Consider the following 21,585-nt stretch of genomic DNA (forward strand, 5'->3'; position numbering starts at 1 on the left):
AGCGCAGCAGGTCAGGCAGCATCCAGGGAACAGGAGAATCGACGTTTTGGGCATAAGCCCTTCTTCAGGAAGGGCATAAGCCCTTTCTCCTGTCCATCCTGTCAGCAGGCACACTTTGGGTGATCTGAGGAACGGCCTCTCTCCGAGCTGCAGGAATGGTTTCAGAGGACTACTTCCCCAGAAACATCCAGCGGCTGCTGGGAGGGAGTTGGACAAAGTTCAGCTGCAGAGAGTCAGTCACCTCCAGCACGGTCACTGGGAGACAGCTCACCACCCCTGGATGTTCAAGATGGCCCATGAGGAGAAAGCTGAAGAGGGGAACATATTCCTGAAACAAACATGTGGTTTACTAAAGCCCTGGCCGTGCTGAGCAAGCCTCCCTGCCTGAGGATAGAGGGACAGACAGTCCCGAGGGGCTCATCAATGAGGACTGCACTTTGCTGCAGCTCACTCCCCATCATGTCCACACAACATTTAACTGAAACTTCTGGGCCTCGGGAATCTCATGTGTGAGGAGACCAATGGGCTGTCAGGAGAAAGTGTCTTGGAGGAGGAGAGGGCCCTGAGGAATTGACGGGAGGCTCATAAATGAACTCGGAACAGAAATCAGAAGAAATCTGTTGTTCTCTCCATCTCTAGATCAGGAAAAGCTTGTCCCATGTCTGGGCAGTGTGCTGCAGGAATGGTGAGCTGTTTCTGAAGCGATGCACAAGGTGAGTGGACAATATGGACTCATGAACAGGTGGCAAAAACCATGTTTTCAGAAAGAAATGGGCTAGGATGTGGACTTCTCCTTCCAGCCCCAAGAACTGGATTGAATTTCACTCCAGGGGAATACACATGTTCTGGTCCCGAGGCAATAGGACTCCGATGAGGAGGATTAGTTTTGGGGCTGGCGCACAGCCAGCTGCCACCATGGGCTCCTGGTTTGATGCAATGTTTCCCGGGGGCCTGCCCAGTGGGAGGTGAGCCAACAGGATCCACAGCACTAACCTCCTGGGAACTGAGCCCATGACTGGGAAAGGCTGCTGTGCTTAATGGCAGTCCTGGGCAGAATGGCAGTCCTGGGCTCTGTGCTCTGATACTGGCTCTATGGTACATTGAGGAGATCCTGGGTGATCAATAGACAATAGGTGCAGGAGTAGGCCATTCGGCCCATATCCCTCCAACCCCTTCCTATTCATATACCCTCAGGCACTCCCTATCCCCCCTCTCCAGGAGAGGGAGATAGAATCTGAGAGGGAATTGCTGCCGTCTGTCCGGTTTTATGGAAGCCCTTGGGGTTGAATCTCCCTTGGGGGGAGTTTCCTTGGACTGACCCAGCAGTGAGCCTGGAGAAATGGTGGAAACATCACCAACAGGATTCCCACTGGTTTCCTGCACAAGCTGCAGCCTTTCAGAAGGATGTCAAGGCTGAAGGGATGGTGCAAGGGGAGATTTCCCAGAATGGGACCATGGATGAGGCTCTTCAGTTCTGTGCAGTGACTCCCGAAGTGAGGATTGAGAGGATCCTGGGGGATTGTAAAGGAAAGGTGAGGAGGCGCTGGACAATATGTTTCAGCTTGTGTTGCCCACAAAGTTAAACGCAACTTGGCCATCCGTGCCTGGGGCTGCTCTGGGACTGAAGGATATGAAGGAGAGCAGCAGGCTGCCAGTCACTCCCAGGACAACATCCCCACCCCCTCCCATCCTCTCTTCACCCACCTACCCCACTCCCAACCGACCTTCCCTCTCACCTCCCGGCTTCAGGGATTCCCTGTCGCTGCTCTAACGCTGTTTATTCCTCATTCTGCTCTGGGGGCTGTCTCCGCCTCTCAGGGTGGGCGGGGCCGAGAGCAGCCAATAACAAGAATTCCTTGAGGATTGCACTGACCTCCCTGAGGGAGTGACTGAGCTGAATGTGTTCTGCGGCGCAGGGAAACTGAAACTGAAAATAGTTTGAATCAGGAAGTGATGAGGGTGGACATGGATATCAAACAGGTAAAAACAATGACTGCAGATGCTGGAAACCAGAGTCTGGATTAGTGGTGCTGGAAGAGCACAGCAGTTCAGGCAGCATCCGAGGACAGGCAAAATCAACGTTTTGGGCAAAAGCCCTTCATCAGGAATACCAAACAGCATGGATTTCAAACACCATTTCCAGAGTTTGACCGAGGAGGTAATCTGTCCCATTTGTCTGGATTTCTTCACCGATCCGGTTTCACTGGATTGTGGACACAACTTCTGTCGCTCCTGTATCACCCAGAGCTGGGAAAAGCAGGAGAGAATCTCCTGCCCGGAATGTAGAGAGGAGTTTCCGGACAGATCCCTCAGAGGAAACCGGGCCTTAGCGAATCTATCTGAGAAAGTTCGGAAGTTAAATCTGAATCCGCAAGAGAAGGGAAGTAAACGTCACTGTGAGGAACATCAGGAAGAACTGAAGGTTTTTTGTGAAACTGACAAGAAATTGATTTGTGTGAATTGTGTAGTTTCCCGGGAACACAGGGAGCACCGCTTCATCCCGATTGAAGAAGCGGTTGGAATCTACAAGGTAAAAGGAAACAGATTCCATACCCTGATTATTTTATCACATTTTCATGGTCTAATACTTTTATTTTCTGATTTTCTCTCCCAATCCCAGGATCGGGTGAAATCTTTCTTGGAATCTCTCACAGGGAAGAAATCGGCGGCTCTCGAAATGGAGCGGCAGCAGAAACAGAAGATTTCCCAAATTCGGGTAAAATTTCCCTGAGCTCAGCTTCCAAATTTGATTCCTTCCTTTGTTGTGTTTTACTGCAGAAGCAGATTGTTTCTATATTTGCTCTTGTAGGTTCAATCCCAAAATCTGCAGACTCACATCAAATCCGAGTTCACCAAAATGCACCAGTTTCTCACTGAGAAAGAGCAGCGTTTACTCCGAGATCTCAGGGAACAAGAGGAAAACATTCTCAGAACAATGCAGCAAAATCTTGGCAAAATTCAAAAGAATTTAAATTCTTTTCAGGAGAAACTCTCAAAGTTGGAAAAACAGTTGGAACAAAAAGACGGAGTGATATTTCTCCAGGTGAGGGATTATATTTAATTTTAGTTCATGGAAAGTAAACTCAGAATGTGATCCTCATAAACTTGCTCCCATCCTCCCTCATTCCTCCAATATCCCTTTCTGCTCCTCTTTCCCTCATGTGTTTGTCTACTCTCCCGCTTCATACATTTTCCTCAATCTCGTTGATGATGGTGGCTTTCACTATTGAAATTCTCATCACTATTAAAAGGCTAAATTAAAAAGCAGTCGACAATTCACAGCTCCACCCAAGATGCAAGTGATTTATTCACATACATGTGGAAAACAGTTCAAATTACAAGTTGGTGTATTTCAAAAATATAGTTTATTCATAAAATTCTTTTTATACAGTACATACATTTCGTATGACTAGAGCAGTTCGACTCTGTACAGTTTTTACATATAGAGTCAGAGTCAGAGATACAGGATGGAAATAGACCCTTCAGTCCAAATTGTCCATACCGAGCAGATATCCTAACTTAATTCATCCCATTTGCTTGCATTTGACCCATATCCCTCTAAACACTTCCTCTTCATATGTCCACCCAGATATCATTTACATGTTATAGTTATATCTGGGTGGACAAACAAACCCAGTGCATTTCTTACTTGTACAAGACAATATTTACATACATTTGAGGCACTGGAGGGTCTGATAACTGAGTGCACCTCCATCTAACTTCAGAAAGGTTTTTAGATTATGTCTTTACACACTGGGCCTTGCAGCAGCTGCCCTAGGCTTTAGTGCATCCCTCAGTACGTGGTCCTGGACTTGGAATATGCCAGTCTGTAACACTCAGTTGGGGTCAACTCCTTGCCCTGGAAGACTGACAGGTTTCGATCAGACCAAAGAGCATCTTTCACTGAGTTGATGGTCCTCCTGGTGCAGTCAATGTTTGTCTCACTGTGTGTCCCAAGGAACAGACCGTACAACACAGAGTCACAAGTCACCGAGCTACTCAGGATGAAATTTGACAAAAGCCACTGCAGGCAGAGAAAGTCCGGGTATATATGAAAGATCTCACAGGTAGTACCCTTCTCACCTGCAACCAAGCAACATCCTGATGCTTGTTGAGAAGTTCTGGCAATGCCTTTGACAATCTGCTCAAGGAACAAGCCGACAAGACCCACCCACTCATTTCCTCCAGGCTCTCGAGGATGATATGTGCTGATGAATTGTGGATAAAGGTGTTTTTGTTTGTAAATTTCTCCATGAAGGTGAGGTGATATGGAACGGTCCAACTACTTGGAGCGCTCCGCTAATACAAGGCCAGTCCCACCCTTCCCAACACCAGGGACAGGTAGAACCTCAGTACATAGTGAGACTTGGTGTTTGGTGCAGCTTGATGCAGCCACACACAAAGGTGGCCATCAGGATGAGGGTGATCTTGGGTACGTTCTTCCCCCCATTATCCAGAGGTTTTTACATGGTGTCCCTGTGACATGTCCAGCTTAGACCACCAGATGAAGTGGAAGATGACTCGGGTAACTGCAGCAATGCAGGTTCTGGGAATGGGCCCGTCCTGCCCCTCGTACAACAGTGAAAGTATCTCACACCTAATAACCAGGTTTTAACCTGCAGTGGAGAGGAAATGCTGCTCCCAAAGGACCAGTTTCTGTCTTACCTTGGAAATACTCTTCTCCCAAGTTTTTGTGCATGCCTCAGCTCCTCTGAACATATTCCCAGCACCTTCAGGTAATCTGTCCTGATTGTGAAAGGCATGAAGGATTGGTCAGCCCAGTTCCCAAAGTACATGGCCTTGCTCTTGCCTTGATTTACCTTGGCTGCTGAGGCCAGTTCAAACTGGTCATTGATGCTTATGAGTCTGTGCACTTGACAGCAGATCTGAGCAGAAAACAGTGACATCATCCATGTACAGGGAGGCTTTCCCTTGTAGGCCTCCGCTGCCTGGAATAGTCACCCCCATCTCAGGCTCACATCCTTCCTGATGGACTCAGCAAAGGGCTGTATACAACGCACAAACAAGGCAGGAGAGAGTGGGCAGCCCTGCCTGAGTCCGGATCTGATCGGGAAGCTGTCGCATTCCCACCCATTAATTGAGACTGCACTAAGGATGTTAGTGTAGAGCAGTCGGATTCGATTGCAGATTCCCTCCCAAAGCCCATTTTGGAGAGTAAGTCCCACATGTCGGTGTGTGATGTCCTGTCAAAGGCCTTTTCCTGGTTCAGGCTGCTAAGGCAGGTATCCACCACCCCTGTCCTACAGGCAGGCCATTGTATCCCTGAGGAGCACATTACAAATAGTCTGGATTTTTATGCACAAAGCACAGTTACATACTTCATTCTGGGCAGACAATCTACTTATCACTGGGCTGGGTACATTTGACAGGTTCCAACTGCTAACTAAACCTTAACATGGCTGTGTATCCTTTCAATAAAATACAGCCTTACGAGAGTTAAATGAGGTAAAGATATTTGATACTCAATGTATGCTGTCTGAAAACCGTGGAAACACAGAGTCACACAGCATGGAAACAAACCCTTCGGTCCAACCAGCCCAGGCTGTCCATAATCCCAAACTAAACTAGTCCCATGTGCCTGCCCTTGGCCCATATCTCTCCAAACATTTCTGATTAATGTACTTGTCTAAATGTCTTTTAAATGTAACTGTACCCACATTCACATTTCCTTTGTAAGTTCATTCAACACACAAACTCCTCTCTGTGTGAAAGAAGTTGCCCCTTATAGTTTTTTTTAAAGTTTCACCTCTCACCATACAAGTATGTCCCCTAATTTTGATATCCCCTTCCCAAGAGAAAAGACACCTGCCATTCACTTTATCTGTACCCCTGATTATTTTATAAACCTCTCAGGTCACATCTCAACCTCCAGTGAAAGAAACTCCAGCTTATCCAGCTTCTCTTTCCAATTCAAACCCTCCATTCCTGTCAACATCCTGGTAAATCTCTTCCGAACTCTCCAGCTTCACGATATCCTTCCTATATCATGGAGACCACAACTGGATACAGTACTCCAGAAGAGGCCTCACCAATGTCCTGTACAACCTCAACATAATGTTCCAACTCCGATACTTAAAGGGCTGAGCAATGAAGACAAACATTCTAAATGGCTTCTTAACCACCGTGTATACATGTGAGGAAACCTTCAAAAGAATTATGAATTTGAAAACCGAGGTGTCATTGTTTTACAACACTGCTCAAGGCCCTACTTTTAATTGTATAAATCCTGTCTTTGCTTTATCAAAATGGCATACCTTGCATTTAGTCAAATTAAACCTAATTTAAAAAAAAAATTAAAACACAACTTCCTCATAGTTAAATACCTGACTTTCCAATTAGGTGTCGCTAAATGGTATTTCATGTCCTGATTGGTCAGAAGGTGCAAACCTGACTCTTCAGGAATTGGACCTGAGAATTAACTTTGCCAGTGTTCAGTTCCTTTGCGTATGGTTTATTGGCTAGTACTGACATGGCTGAAAATGTGTTGCTGGAAAAGCGCAGCAGGTCAGGCAGCATCCAAGGAACAGGAGAATCGACGTTTCGGGCATAAGCCCTTCTGCAGGATTCCTGAAGAAGGGCTTATGCACGAAACGTCGATTTTCCTGCTCCTTGGATGCTGCCTGACCTGCTGCGCTTTTCCAGCAACACACTTTCAGCTCTGATCTCCAGCATCTGCAGTCCTCACTTTCTCCTAGTACTGACATGGTTTTGTGTTACGACCTGAAACTTTGGGAATTCTATGTGTCAAATTGCACTGTATTGCAACAACCCAGAGAGTTAGAGTTTGTGGTTGTTTTATTAGCAGTCAGTATTTTAAAGGGGAAAAGGCATTGTTTGTATTTTTCATTTCCCATGTGGGATGCAGTTCTCTGTGAGTAACTTTCCATACTATGGACTATTCTGCTTTAGCTCTTTATATCCTTGCTATCCCTGATACTATTGAGGTGTTCTAATCTTTTATTTTACTCTATTTTGTTTCACTTCCCTCTTCACTATCTCAATAAAGATATTTCTCATGAACTCCCCATTCGATTTATTTGTGATTTAGATTGTTGGGGCAGAATGACCAAATAAATCATTCAATACTTCTAGCATCAAAGAGTTTATTGAAATTTCACAGGTGGCAAGAGACCGTCTGAAAATCCAGAGCTCTTCAATGAGTAAAGTAAAGACATACATTTCTTTCCACATTTCCAGCCTGCCTTTAGCAATTGCAGACCAATCATAATTAATTAATTCATTAATTGCCCTTCCAATTTCAGAAATACTGTGACTGCGTGGACAGAGATGGACAGGTGCGTGGTCAACCCACAGGCCTCTATGTTCTCATGAAGCTTCCCAGATTCTCTTATGCCCCTTCTTGGGGCTTTTCACAATGGATGCTATATTCAATCCTGTTAGCCATACTCTTTCTCAGACAATTGCCAGCTCCATTCATTGCCAATAATTTATCACTAAGGACCTCTTGAATTCTGTCATGCAATTCATTTTTCATACTAATCTTGCTATTGGTGATATAAGGGATGCTAATTTTTATGAATTGTTATAAAATTTGTTACATCAGTTCCAATAAAGTTCTATGGTCATACCTAATGTTAGAATTCTTTAGCTAAGGATTGTGAGCAGTTTCTTTCTCACCCAACCTTGGAATGTCAATCAAACACAGCACTTCTATCTTGTAACTATAATTATAACAACTTCTATGCACATGCTGTAAGTGGGATTTTCTTTATATAAGTGTGTAAATCTATAACTAATTCAGAATCTATGCCTATCATTATTTGAAGAATCTTGACTAAAATCTACATTTGTAACAGATTTACAAATTAAATGTAGGTTTCTTATGTGAAATGCTCTTATATATGTCTCCTGTGTAAGCAACTGCAGCTGCATCTTCAGATAACTGTGAGGCCTGCTGTGCCATCTCAATTCTATTATCTTGGGTTCACAGAGCTACCGTTGTTATAACTTAGACAGACATATTAAGCAAAATATTTTACCAAGTTCTCTAGAGCTACTGTAAGCCATGTTCTGCTGCTTTTTTCATGGGCATCCACTGGCCATTTTGTGCTGCTCTCAATCATGGGCTGCCCTAACAGGATTATGTATTTGAACACAGATTTTCTGGTTCCTTTGAGGTGGAAACATCTTCACTGAATCAAACAGATTAATCCTTTCATAATTTTTAACATCTAAGTCAGATCTTCTCTTTTCTTGAGTGAAGTTGGTTAATGTTTACTGGCACCCTTTGCAATTCCTTAATTTTGACTTTACTTCCTCCAGTGCTTCAGGATGTTTTGTGTGCCATTCTTATTCTGTTCCAGCAATCAGGAACAGCAGCTTGGGGCAATGTGAGTGTAATTACTATTTTTTTGATAAAGACAGTCAGTCTCTGTCAACTCAGATTTGTGTTTTGTTTATTTCAGGAGGAAGTATCTGGGAAGATGAGGTAGGACATGCACTTTACTGAAACTCAGTGCAAGTTGGTGAAATTGCTCAGAAAGGTTTTCAATGAATTTATGATAATCTTTTTAATATTTACAGGATGAGCCATGACACTGGTAATGCACTGTCACTAACAGATGGTGTCCTGTCCACTGAAAGCTTGAATATCATTTTACCATTTCCAGTGTGGAGAGAAATGGTGGAAGCTATTAAACCTGGTAAAACTCAGCTCAGTTTCTTTGTTCTGTATTTATATTCTGTTATTTGGATTGTTATGAATACAAATACCAAAGATATATAATTAAGCTCTTAGTTAAAAAGAAAGCTGGATAATAATGGCTCAGACTGTCTTTGACATCAATATAGCATGTAACTTGGTGTAACATAAAGAAGCATTAAGAAACTTCAGCAAAACTGAGTCAATAGGAATTGGGGGAAATCTCTCCACTGGTTAGAGTCATTCCAAGCACAGAGGAAGATGATTGTGATTGTTCAAGATCAATTATCTCCACTCCAGGACATTTCTGTGGGAGTTCACTAATGACCCAACCTCAACAGCCTTCTGCAGTAAAGAATTCCCCAGATTCACAATTCTCGGAGAGAAGAAATTCCTCCTTGTCTTGTTCTTAAATGTGTAACTGTTTACTTTGAGATTATACCCTGTGGTCCGAGGCTGTCCAAGAGGAGGAATAATGTCTTTCCACAGCTACCCGGTCAAGTCTTCGAAGAATCAGGTAGATTTCAATAAAGGCAACTTCTCATTTTCTATATTCCAATGAATACAGGATCAATTTACTCAACCTCTCCTCATATCATAGCCCGTCCATGCCTGGGATCAACCCAGTGAAACTTCTCTTTAGGCCTCGAATGCCAAAATACTTATCCTTTCAAAAGCCATTTGATGTTAGGAAATATTTGAAGTCCCTGCTGCCCATTACCTGTGACCACCACCTCCAGGGGTCCATATATTGTAAAAGATGTTCACAGTATTGCAGCTGTGTCTGACTAATGCCTTGTCTAGTTTTAGCAAAACCTCCCTACTTTTCTACTCCATTCTCTTTGTAACAAACGCTAACATTTCATTTGCCCTCGCGGTAATCCACAGAACATGAATGCTTTTTGTGATTCATGAACGACTGCCAAGTCTCTCTCTTCTGTAGCTTTTTGTGGTCTCTATCCATTAAATTACATCCAGCTACTTTATCTTTCCTGCCAAAGTGTATAACCTCACATTCCCTCACATTCCCTTCCACCTGCTAAGGTTTTTCCCATTCACCTAATCTGTCTATATTCCTCCACAGACTCTTTCCGTCATCCTCACTGAAATAACTCCACAGAGGCCTGTATCCCATCACCAAGCCACCCTTTGCTTATACTTGGAAAGTCCTTGAAACTGATCCAGCTCCCTCACAGCCAGCACTCGGAGTGACAGGAGGTCTGACACTCCTGTTTATATCTGTCAGCCAGGACTCCTTGATTGGACCAGATTAACAGCCCCAATCAGGGAACTCTTTTCTTTTTAATCAACCTGGCCGAGCTCATCACAATCACTACATCCCTCTCCCTGTGAGCCTGAGGACACAGGCCAGTTCTTTTCCTTGCAGCTCTGCCTGAAGTGTTTTTGCCACCGGCTCAGATTCCTCCGATTCTGCCTTGGATAAGGGCAATGTGTAACATACAGCAGCTCTCCTCTTGTACCCCAACCATCTCGGAAGAAATTCATTCTCTTTTCCAGGTGGCAACGTCCATTATGTCCATCTTTGATTCTGAGGTCTCTTCAACCCTTAGTGCTGAGGGAGAGCCCATAGGCCCTGCCAGCCTTTCTGACTGTTCCCAGGAGCTGGGCACATTTTGCTTCCGCCCTGTTTGGGAGTTTGCAGCTTTCATGTGGTCCACATGCTTGTTCAGGACTGTTGCACCTCCCCAAACTTTGTACATCAGTGGACCTGACCTCACTTCAACCAATCAGGGTCATTCAGGTCATTTCCTGCACCAAACATTGTTCTCTAAAGTGAAGTGTTTCTGTCATTTAGCGGAGTCTTTGTCTGTCACTGGTATTCCTGATGCTGTTTTACCCTCCCCCTGCCTCCACCCTGGTCCAGGAAGATCAGGTTTAACCTGGTGCCGAGTCTTCACCCCATCAGCAACTCTGCTGGTGCTATTTCTGTAGCTGCATGAGGCATGGTCCTCTTATCAAATAGAAACTGGGACAATTTGGTCTCTGGTTAGGCTGCAGGTTGTTTCTTTAAGCCTGCTTTCAAAGTTTGGACTGCTCTTTTTGCCAGACCATTGGATGATGGATGGTATGGAGCTGTTCTTATATGTTGAATGCTATTTGACTTTAGTAAGTATTCACTGTCCCTGCTAGTGAATGATGGCCCATTATCTGTGACCAACACTTCCGGAAGTCCCTGTGTTGCAAAAGACGTGCGCAGTTTTGCTATCATCGCGTTTGACAAATGAACGCGATACACATCCATTAAGTGGGTGTCCACAATGACCAAGAACATTGAGCCCATGAAAGGACCTGTGTAATTGTCATATAACTGAGTCCGTGGTTTACCTGGTCATTCCCATGAATGTTGTGTCCTTGTTGGCACTCTGGGCACTGCCCCATCAATGCATCCAATACTGGCCACCAGACACAAAAAGTCTCGCCAACATTTTCATATTGTAAAGCCCTGGAAGAGTCTGGTAAAGTTCAGCCAATATTTGGTGACAACCTTCACTCAGGATAATTACTCTTGCTTCCCATAATAATATGCCATTTTCTACTGTGATCTGATCTCTCCGGATACAGAAAGGTTTTAGTTCTGGGTATGATGGCCCTTTGGTTTCCCCCATCACCACCAGCTATTTCAGTTTAGCCAGGACCAGATCTTTCTGTGTCTGATATTGTCAGCTGTGACTGGAAATTTGAAACCATTTTGGACTCATGCAGTGGCAGTACCACTGGATGTATATCTGCCAGTGGGAAGCAGCTCAATGCATCCACACTTGCTACCTGGCCTCCCAGACAGTGTTTCAACTTGTAATCGTATGGATGTAATATTAGAGCCCACTGCTGAATTCAGCCTGAAGGTATGGGCTGCAATGCCTTGTCCTCTTTAAGTAGACCTAGCAGGGTTCTGTGAGCCATTATGATTACAAATCCAAGTCCAGAAAGGTATTGCTGGAACTTCTTGAGTCCAACTATGGCCATCAAACCTTCCTTCTCTATCTGGGCTTATTTACGCTCTGCATTAGCCAAAGTCCTGGATGCATACACTATTGGGTGTTCCTCTCCATTGGGCCAACCATGAACTAATACTACCCCGAGACCATCCGGGGAAATATCACTGACACTACCAGAACTCACTTGAGATCATTGTGTGCGAATACCTTTGAGGGTGATAGCTTTCAGGGAAGTGAAGAAATAGTTATGGCTTCGTGATGCAAACATTTCCAAGGCAGATCCTTTTTTAGGAGTTGATGCAAAAGTGCCAGGATGGAGGCCAGATTATGGATGAACGTTCCATAATAATTCACCAGCCCAAGGAAAGCCCTCAGCTCAGGTACAGACATGGGAACAAGGGCACTTTTGATCGCCCTCACTTCATCTTCCAGTCAGTGTAACCCAATCTTCTCGTCTCTGTAGCTCAAGTAGGTCACTTAGGGAGCTTGGAACACACATTTTCCCTTCTAAGGCATACGCCCACCTGGGAGAAACATTCAAGGACTGTGTCCAAGTTCTCTCAGTGCTCCTTATTGGTCTTCCCTGTTGTTAGCACATCATCTAAATAAATGGCGACCTGAGGTAGACCTTGTAAATTATTCTCTGCTGTCCATAGAAAAATTACACAGGCTGATGATACCTCAAATGGCAGACTCGTGTTCTGGGAAATTGTTATGGGTATTAATTGTAGCATATTTCTGGGAATCATTTTGAGCCACAATTGCAGGAATGCATGACTCATGTCTGGTTTTGTGAAGGACAGCCCACCTCCCCTCCAGCTTTGTGTATAAATCCTCTGTGCGAGGAATTGGGGATTTATCCAGCTGTGAACAGCGGTTTATTGTTTGTTTCAAATCTCCACAAACGCAAACCGACCCATTGGGCTTCACAATCAGTACGACCAGTGCTGTCCATTCTGCAAACTGGACTGGTTTGGTAGCTCCTTCACTTTCCAGCTTTCTGATTTCTCCATCTATGTTTGCCCATAGAGCAAATGGCACTGAGTGACCTTTGCAGAATTGCTTCCTGATCAACATGCAGGGTGGCCCTCTCTCCATTCCCTAAACCTTCCTTAAAAACTTCCAGCTCTGTCATTAGGACTTCATTCAGGCTGCCATTTTCTAATCGAGAAATGTTAAGCCAGTCGAGGTGAATCTTTCTCAACCAATTCCACCCCATCCAGCTTGGGCCTGACCCTTTTACTACAGTCAGTGGGAACTGAACCAGCTGCTTCTCACAAGACCCTGGAACCAAAAGTGTCCCCTTAATCTGGAAAGGTTCCCCGATATAGGAATCTAGTTGATGTCTCATGCAAAATTAAGTCCAAGGTGAAGTTTGTTCATGACTGGTTGTGCGATCATTGAAATTGTTCCGTCTGTATCAACCCCCATAACAACCAGGTGACCATGTAACCAGTCATTTATTTTGATTGGTTCCAATTTGGATGTTGCTAAGCAATTTGACTGTCCCAAACCAGATGCAGGTGGACTATCCAAAGTGTGCAATCTCCTGGATACCAGGTGATGTGTCCTCTCATGCAATTTCAGTCTAGTAGGACTCTTTTGCTGTCGAGAGTCTGCGTATCAGCAGCAACTACAAAGGTTTGCCAGCCCGAATCATGAAGAGAATTTGAACTGAGGCTTGGTTTTGTTTTTGGATTTTGCCTTGGGCTGACCGAAGGTCCCTCTGTTAAGAATATGTCCTGAGTGAGGCTCGGCAATTGTCTTCACTGCAGTGGTGTTCCCCAAGCTCAGTCGGACTGGGGAGAGTTGTGCTTCAGCTATTAGGCACTTTTGTATGGTTACATTATTAATCCCACATACTAAATGTGCTCTGAGCAGCCTATTAAGAGTTAAACCAAAGTCACATGCCTCTCCAAGTCATCTTAGTCTCTTCATAAATCCTGATAAGGATTCCCCTGGTTCTTGAATTACCAAGTAAAAATGGTATCTTCTCAAAATTGGAGGAAACTTCCAGGTGGCAAATAGAGTCAGAGAGTCATAGAGATGTACAGCATGGAAACAGACCCTTCGGTCCAACCTGTCCATGCCGACCAGATATCCCAACACAATCTAGTCCCACCTGCCAGCACCCAGCCCATATCCCTCCAAACCCTTCCTATTCATATATCCATCCAAATGCCTCTTAAATGTAGCAATTGTACCAGCCTCCACCACATCCTCTGGCAGCTCATTCCATACACGTACCACCCTCTGTGTGAAAAAGTTGTCCCTTCGGTCTCTTTTATATCTTTCCTCTCTCACCCTAAACCTATGCCCTCTAGTTCTGGACTCCCCAACCACAGGGAAAAGATTTTGTCTATTTATCCTATCCATGCCCCTCATAATTTTGTAAACCTCTATAAGGTTACCCCTCAGCCTCTGACGTTCCAGGGAAAACAGCCCCAGCCTGTTCAGCCTCTCCCTATAGCTCAAATCCTCCAACCCTGGCAACATTCTTGTAAATCTTTTCTGAACCCTTTCAAGTTTCACACCATCTTTCCAATAGGAAGGAGACCAGAATTGCACGCAATATTCCAACCGTGGCCTAATCAATGTCCTGTACAGTCGCAACATGACCTCCCAACTCCTGTACTCAATACTCTGACCAATAAAGAAAAGCATACCAAACACCTTCTTCACTATCCTATTTACCTGCAACTCCACTTTCAAGGAGCTATGAACCTGCACTCCAAGGTCTCTTTGTTCAGCAAAACTCCCTAGGACCTTACCATTAAGTGTATAAGTCCTGCTAAGATTTGCTTTCCCAAAATGCAGACCTTGCATTTATCGGAATTAAACTCCATCTGTCACTTCTCAGTCCATTGGCCCATCTGGTCCAGATCCTGTTGTAATCTGAGATAACCCTCTTTGCCGTCCACTACACCTCCAATTTTGGTGTCATCTGCAAACGTACTAACTGTACCTCTTATGCTCACATCCAAATCATTCATGTAAATGCCTTACTCAAGTCCATATAGATCATATCTACTGCTCTGCCCTCATCAATCTTCTTTGTTACTTCTTCAAAAAACTCAATCAAGTTTGTGAGACATGATTTCCCACACACAAAGCCATGTTGACTATCCCTAATCAGTCCTTGCCTTTCCAAATACATGTACATCCTGTCCCTCAGGATTCCTCCAACAACTTGCTCACCACCGAGGTCAGGCTCACCGGTCTATATTTCCCTGGCTTGTCTTTACTGCCTTTTTAAACAGTGGCACCTATGACTATCGATGATACAAATATCTCAGTAAGAGGCCCAGCAATCACTTCTCTAGCTTCTCACAGAGTTCTCAGGTACACCTGATCAGGTCCTGGGGATGTATCCACCTTTAACCATTTCAAAATATCCAGCACGTTCTCCTCTGTAATCTGGACATTTTGCAAGATGTCACCATCTATTTCCCTACAGTCTATATCTTTCATATCCGTTTCCACAGTAAATACTGATGCAAAATATTCATTTAGTATCTCCCCCATTTTCTGTGGCTCCACACAAAGGCCACCTTGCTGATCTTTGAGGGGCCCTATTCTCTCCCGAGTTACTCTTTTGTCCTTAATATATTTGTAAAAACCCTTTGGATTCTCCTTAATTCTATTTGCCAAAGCTATCTCATGTCCCCGTTTTGCCCTCCTGATTTCCCTCTTAAGTATACTCCTACTTCCTTTATAGTCTTCTAAGGATTCACTCGATCTATCCTATCTATACCTGACATATGCTTCCTTCTTTTTCTTAAACAAACCCTCAATTTCTTTAGTCATCCAGCATTCCCTATACCTACCAGCCTTCCCTTTCACCCTGACAGGAATATACTTTCTCTGGATTCTTGTTATCTCAATTCTGAAGGCTCCCCATTTTCCAGCCATCCCTTTACCTGCAAACATCTGCCTCCAATCAGCTTTTGAAAGTTCTTTCCTAATGGCATCAAAATTGGCCTTTCTCCAATTTAGAACTTCAACTTTTAGATCTGGTCTATCCTGTTCTATCACTATTTTAAAACGAATAGAATTATGGTCACTGGCCCCAAAGTGCTCCACCACAGACACCTCATTTACCTGCCCTGCCTTATTTCCCAAGAGTAGGTCAAGTTTTGCACCTTCTCTAGTAGCTACATCCATATACAGAAAATTGTCTTGTATGCACTTAAGAAATTCCTCTCCATCTGATCCCTTAACACAATGGCAGTCCCAGTCGATGTTTGGAAAGTTAAAATCCCCTACCATAACTACCCTATTATTCTTACAGATAGCTGAGATCTCCTTACAAGTTTGTTTCTCAATTTCTCTCTGACTATTGGGGGGTCTATAATACAATCCCAATAAGGTGATCATCCCTTTCTTATTTCTCAGTTCCACCCAAATAACTTCTCTGGATGTATTTCCGGGAATATCTTCCCTCAGCACAGCTGTAATGCTATCCTTTATCAAAAATGCCACTCCCCCTCCTCTCTTGCCTCCCTTTTTATCCTTCCTGTAGCATTTGTATCCTGGAACATTAAGCTGCCAGTCCTGCCCATCTCTGAGTCATGTTTCTGTAATTGCTATGATATCCCAGTCCCATGTTCCTAACCATGCCCTGAGTTCATCTGCCTTCCCTGTTAGGCCCCTTACAATGAAATAAATGCAGTTTAATTTATTAGTCCTGCCTTGTCCCTGCCTGCCCTGACTGTTTGACTCACTTCAGTTCTCAACTGTACCAGTCTCAGATTGATCCCTTTTCTCACTATCTCCCTGGGTCCCACTCCCCCACCTTACTAGTTTAAATCCTCCCAAGCAGTTCTAGCAAATTTCCCTGCCAGTATATTAGTCCCCTTCCAATTTAGGTGCAATCCGTCTATCTTGTACAGGTCACTTCTACCCCAAAAGAGATTCCAATGATCCAAAAATGTGAATCCTTCTTCCATACACCAGCTCTTCAGCCATGCATTCATCTATCCTCCTATTCCTGCCCTCACTAGCTCTTGCACTGGGAGTAATCCAGATATTACTACCCTTGAGGACCTCCTTTTTAAATTTCTGCCTAAATCTCTGTAATCTCTCTTTAGAATCTCAACCTTTTCCCTTCCTATGTTGTCGGTTCCAATGTGGACAATGACCTCCTGCTGGACCCTCTCCCCCGTGAGAACATTCTGCACCCTCTCTGAGACATCCCTGGTCCTGGCACCAGGGAAACAACACACCATTCTGCTTTTTCTCTGCTGGCCACAGAAACGTCTGTCTGTACCTCGGACTACAGAATCCCCTAACACAATTGATCTATTGGAAGCCGATATACCCCTCGTTGCGTTAGAGCCAATCTCAATACCAGAAACCTGGCTGTTCGTGCTACGTTCCCCTGAGAATCCATCACCCCCTACATTTTCCAAAACAGCATTCCTGTTTGAAATGGGTACATCCACAAAAGACTCCTGCCCGAGGTGCCTACCTCTCTTACCCTTCCTGGAGTTAACCCATCTACATGACTGTATCTGAGACTTTCCCCCCTTCCTATAACTGCTATCCATCACATACTGTTGCTGTTGCAAATTCCTTATCGCTTCTATCTGTCTCTCCACTCGATCTGATAAGGTTCACATCCAACATCATTTATGGCAGATATAATCCGCAATAACAGATGCTAGGTAATAAAATAAATAAAGCCAAAGCACAAAGGTATCTGGGAGTGCTAGTCGAGGATTCTCTAAAGGTAAACATGCAGGTTGAGTCCATGATTAAGAAAGCGAATGCAATATTGTCTCTTATCTCAAGAGGGTTGGAATACAAAAGCAGAGATGTACTACTAAGACTTTATAAAGCTCTGGTTAGGCCCCATTTGGAGTACTGTGTCCAGTTTTGGTCCCCACACCTCAGGAAGGACATACTGGCACTGGAACGTGTCCAGCGGAGATTCACACGGATGATCCCTGGAATGACAGGTCTAACATATGAGGAACGGCTGAGGATACTGGGATTGTATTCGTTGGAGTTTAGAAGATTAAGGGGAGACTTAATAGAGACGTACAAAATAATACATGGCTTGGAAAAGGTGGATGCTAGGAAATTGTTTCAGTTAGACGAGGAGACTAGGACCCGTGGACACAGCCTTAGAATTAGAGGGGGTCATTTCAGAACAGAAATGCGGAGACATTTCTTCAGCCAGAGAGTGGTGGGCCTGTGGAATTCATTGCCACGGAGTGCAGTGGAAGCCGGGACGCTAAATGTCTTCAAGGCCGAGATTGATAGATTCTTGTTGTCTCGAGGAATTAAGGGCTACGGGGAGAACGCTGGTAAGTGGAGCTGAAATGCGCATCAGCCATGATTGAATGGCGGAGTGGACTCGATGGGCCGAATGGCCTTACTTCCACTCCTATGTCTTATGGTCTTATGGTCTTATAGTAACCCTTCTACTCTCTTTAAACTCCCACATCTGACAAGAAGTACACATCACTGGAAAGGCCATTTTTGCTCCTTCACAATCCACAGACTCAGAAAATAACACCATCTTATTCCTCTACAAAACATTGCACCAGGTTAAATTAATAGCTGTGGCTTATATATTAAGTTTAATCAAGAGACTTATCTCCAAAAACATATAATCAAGAATGAACCCAGTGTACTCACTAATACAGCCTTTCTCTTGGACAGACTTAAAACAACATTTAACTGTGCTGTGAACTTCAACCAAACCGGTTCCTCCAAGATTAGTTGTGAAATTCTCTCTCTCTCTTGCACTGTCCTCACCTCTCTGTCAACTCTTGAAAGGTTTTAGTATCTAGTGCTTCAGGGAAAGTTAGGCTCCTAATTACAGAAAAAGCTGCAGGTCCACAAGCTGTCAGGGAAATTCCTCATTGCTTTTCATCTATCCCAATGTCATCTGCATGTAAAAATTAATGTTTTCTTTCCCCGTACTGCACCCAGTCTTCAATGGCAGAATCGAATGAGTCTCGCTTCCCAAATATTGGCATGATGCCAGACATTCTTACCCCAATTCAAAGACAATTGTTGTGAGAATTTCTTCAGGAGCATGTTTTACTCTCATTGCCACTGAAATAACTCCACAGAGACTAGTATCCCGTGAACAAGTCACCCTTTATTTACACATGGAATGTCCTTGACACTGAGACAGTTCCCTCAGAGCATCAGAATATCTGATACTCCTGTTGTTATCTATCAGCCCCGAATCGACCAGATTAAAACCCCTAATCAGAGAACTCTATTCTACGAGGTTCACCTGACTAACCTCAATACAGTTACTACACTCATCACTTGCCTTCCCACCTATTCAGTTGTCATCCTTAAACTTGGCTATAGTCCATTCACTTTCCTCATCCAAGTCATTGATACATCCAGTTAATAAATGTGACCCAGCGGTGATCCCTGTGGAACATTGTTACAGGTTGCAATCCTGAAAATGACCCCTCAATCACTACTCTCTGTCTTCTATTAGTTAGCTAATCATCAATCCATGTTAATATATTACCTCCAATACATTAAGTTGCCTGATGTATGACACCTTATCAAATGCCATCTGAATATCAAAATAATGTTACATCCACTGCTTTCCCTTTATCTTTGGGCATATTACTTCTTTTAAAAATTCTAGTAAATTTGTTAGGCATGATTTTTGATCATTTTATGTACGCTTTGCTGTTACATCTCTATAATAGACTTTACCATTTTCCCAAAAGCAGTTGCTGACCTAATTGCCGTATAATTACCTCCTTTTTCCCTCCTTCCTTTTTAAATTGTTACAGTGTCAGTTTCCAGTCATCTGGGACTTTTCCAGAATCGAGGATACCTGGATGATTACGAACAGTGCATCAATTTTGTAATTATCTCCTTTAATACAGACACACAATTCTTTATCCGAAATTCCAAAATCTGATTTTTTTTCGTGGAGTGTGGAGCATCATTTTGGCGTGTGAACAGGTGACCCATCTCCACACCCAGTCGAACCACCTCACTCTGATGTGACGTGGTGGCGTGGCCCAGCACTGGCAGGCGTGAATTATGACTCAGTGCCTGTACTATTCACACCTGCATCTGCTGTTAGGTAATAGTGTTTTTATTTCACTGTGGAAATGTCATTTATTCCGAAATCTGAAAAGTTCCGAGTTTTGAAAAGCAACTGGCCCCAAGGATTTTGGATAAAGGATTGTGTACCTGTATTTGAATATGCAACTCACCACAGTGAGCAGATTTCTCAGGTTTTAGCCCCATTTGTCTCTGAGCACTTTTTTGTCGAGTGATAGTGTATGAATATTTTTTCTCTCCTTGTTTTTCCCCTATATAATTTGTAATTTCGGGATACTATTAGTGAAGACTGATTCCAAGTTATATTCAAGCCCCTGCCATTTCTTGATTCAATGTTATTATTTCCTCATCTTCATTCTCTAAGTGGCCTGAGTTGACTTTGACTTCTCTATTTTTTTTATACATGTAAAGAGGTGATACACATTTCCCATAGACACGTGTTCTCTTCCCCCACACATATATAACACCCTCAAACATGCCTTTACCCCACACATCTCCCCACCTTGCTCACACATATACTCAGATTCCTCCCATCCTCACATCTCCAAGCACACATCGACTTCTCTACAGCCACACACCCACCCACTGACACGTGCACATCCACCCATTCACAGACATCCCCTCCAAACATCCTTGACTACCATTCAAATATCTCCTCCATGCACACATTTCCCCCACAAACACAAGGCCGTCCTCCCTCATGCATGTAAGATCCCCACAAATACATCCCCCAACCATATACACAACCTACAGACATTCCTCTCCATGCAGAGGTGTACGTATGTACACACACACATGCACACTTTCTCTCTCTCTCTTATATCCATGGACTGTCTGTACTTCTGTTTTTATCTCCTAGTCTCTGTGACCCTGGATGAGGAAACAGTGAGTCCCTGGCTCGAGCTCTCTGAGGATCTGAAGATTTTGAGCCGGACCAAGACCTGCAGGAGTGTTCCTGACACTGAGAAGAGGTTTACAGACCGTCCCTGTGCCCTCGGATCAGAGGGATTCACATCGGGGAGACATTACTGGGAGGTGGAGGTGGGGGGGAATCAGGACTGGATTCTGGGTGTAGTCTTAGAATCTGTGGAGAGGAAGAGACGGGTTAGCTTGATCCCGCAAACTGGGTTCTGGATCCTTGGGCAGGATGGGAATCAGTTTTATATGAACTGCTCCCCTCGATCCCCTCTCCGTGTCAATCAGATCCCCAAGAAGGTGGGAGTTTATCTCAGTTATGAATCTGGGACAGTTTCATTTTACAACGCAGACACCAAGTCCCATCTCTACACCTTCACTGGGAATACATTCATGAACAAACTTTATCCTTTCTTCTGGACTTGGGATGAAAACCATTTTCTGAGAATCTGCTCTGATTCTTATCTGGATCTGGGAAAAGCGCAGAGTCTTAGAGTCTTTTCATCCCTAACGTCAAAATAACCTGACCCTGGGAAGGGTCAGAGGTCAGGGATTGGGGTTTAAAATGTGCCATTGAGAACACGTTGGTTCCTAATGTGAGTTTGAATTTCCTGATTATATTTTGTAAAATCCTAATCATACTGTAAATAAAACAAGTACTGTGTTTGCCGAAATGACAAAATTCCTCTGGTATTTTAAGTACCTTACATCATAAGTAACAGGAAATACACAAATGGTTATTTTCAGTGAATCGGGTAGTTTGGAAATCTTGATTTTTAATGTCACTTTTCTACCATGCTGCATGGAACAGAAGTTACTGATTCTCTGAATACCTGTTTTGTAGCTGGAGATTCAAGTGTAGTGCCAGTTTCAGCCAGAAGATGGTGATGATGAGCTGTACAAAGATCAGTCCAATTTGACACTGCAGTGCCAGCCCCTCCTGCTGGGCACTGAGGGCAAAACCACAAACAC

General features: G+C 43.9%; 1 pseudogene across 1 annotated transcript; it reads left to right on the forward strand.

Moving 5' to 3' along the window:
* Positions 1 to 1,391: 1,391 nt before the first annotated feature.
* Positions 1,392 to 21,283, forward strand: LOC122541457 (zinc-binding protein A33-like; annotated as a pseudogene). The gene is made up of 6 exons (XR_015753018.1): positions 1,392 to 2,530; positions 2,621 to 2,716; positions 2,810 to 3,043; positions 8,448 to 8,470; positions 8,566 to 8,684; positions 20,558 to 21,283. The product of XR_015753018.1 is annotated as a zinc-binding protein A33-like (transcript).
* The last annotated feature ends 302 nt before the right edge of the window (positions 21,284 to 21,585 follow it).

Source organism: Chiloscyllium plagiosum, unplaced genomic scaffold, assembly GCF_037043375.1.
Source record: "Chiloscyllium plagiosum isolate Xiang-an unplaced genomic scaffold, Cpla_swu_hap1 HiC_scaffold_35, whole genome shotgun sequence".
NCBI classification, from domain to species: domain Eukaryota; kingdom Metazoa; phylum Chordata; class Chondrichthyes; order Orectolobiformes; family Hemiscylliidae; genus Chiloscyllium; species Chiloscyllium plagiosum.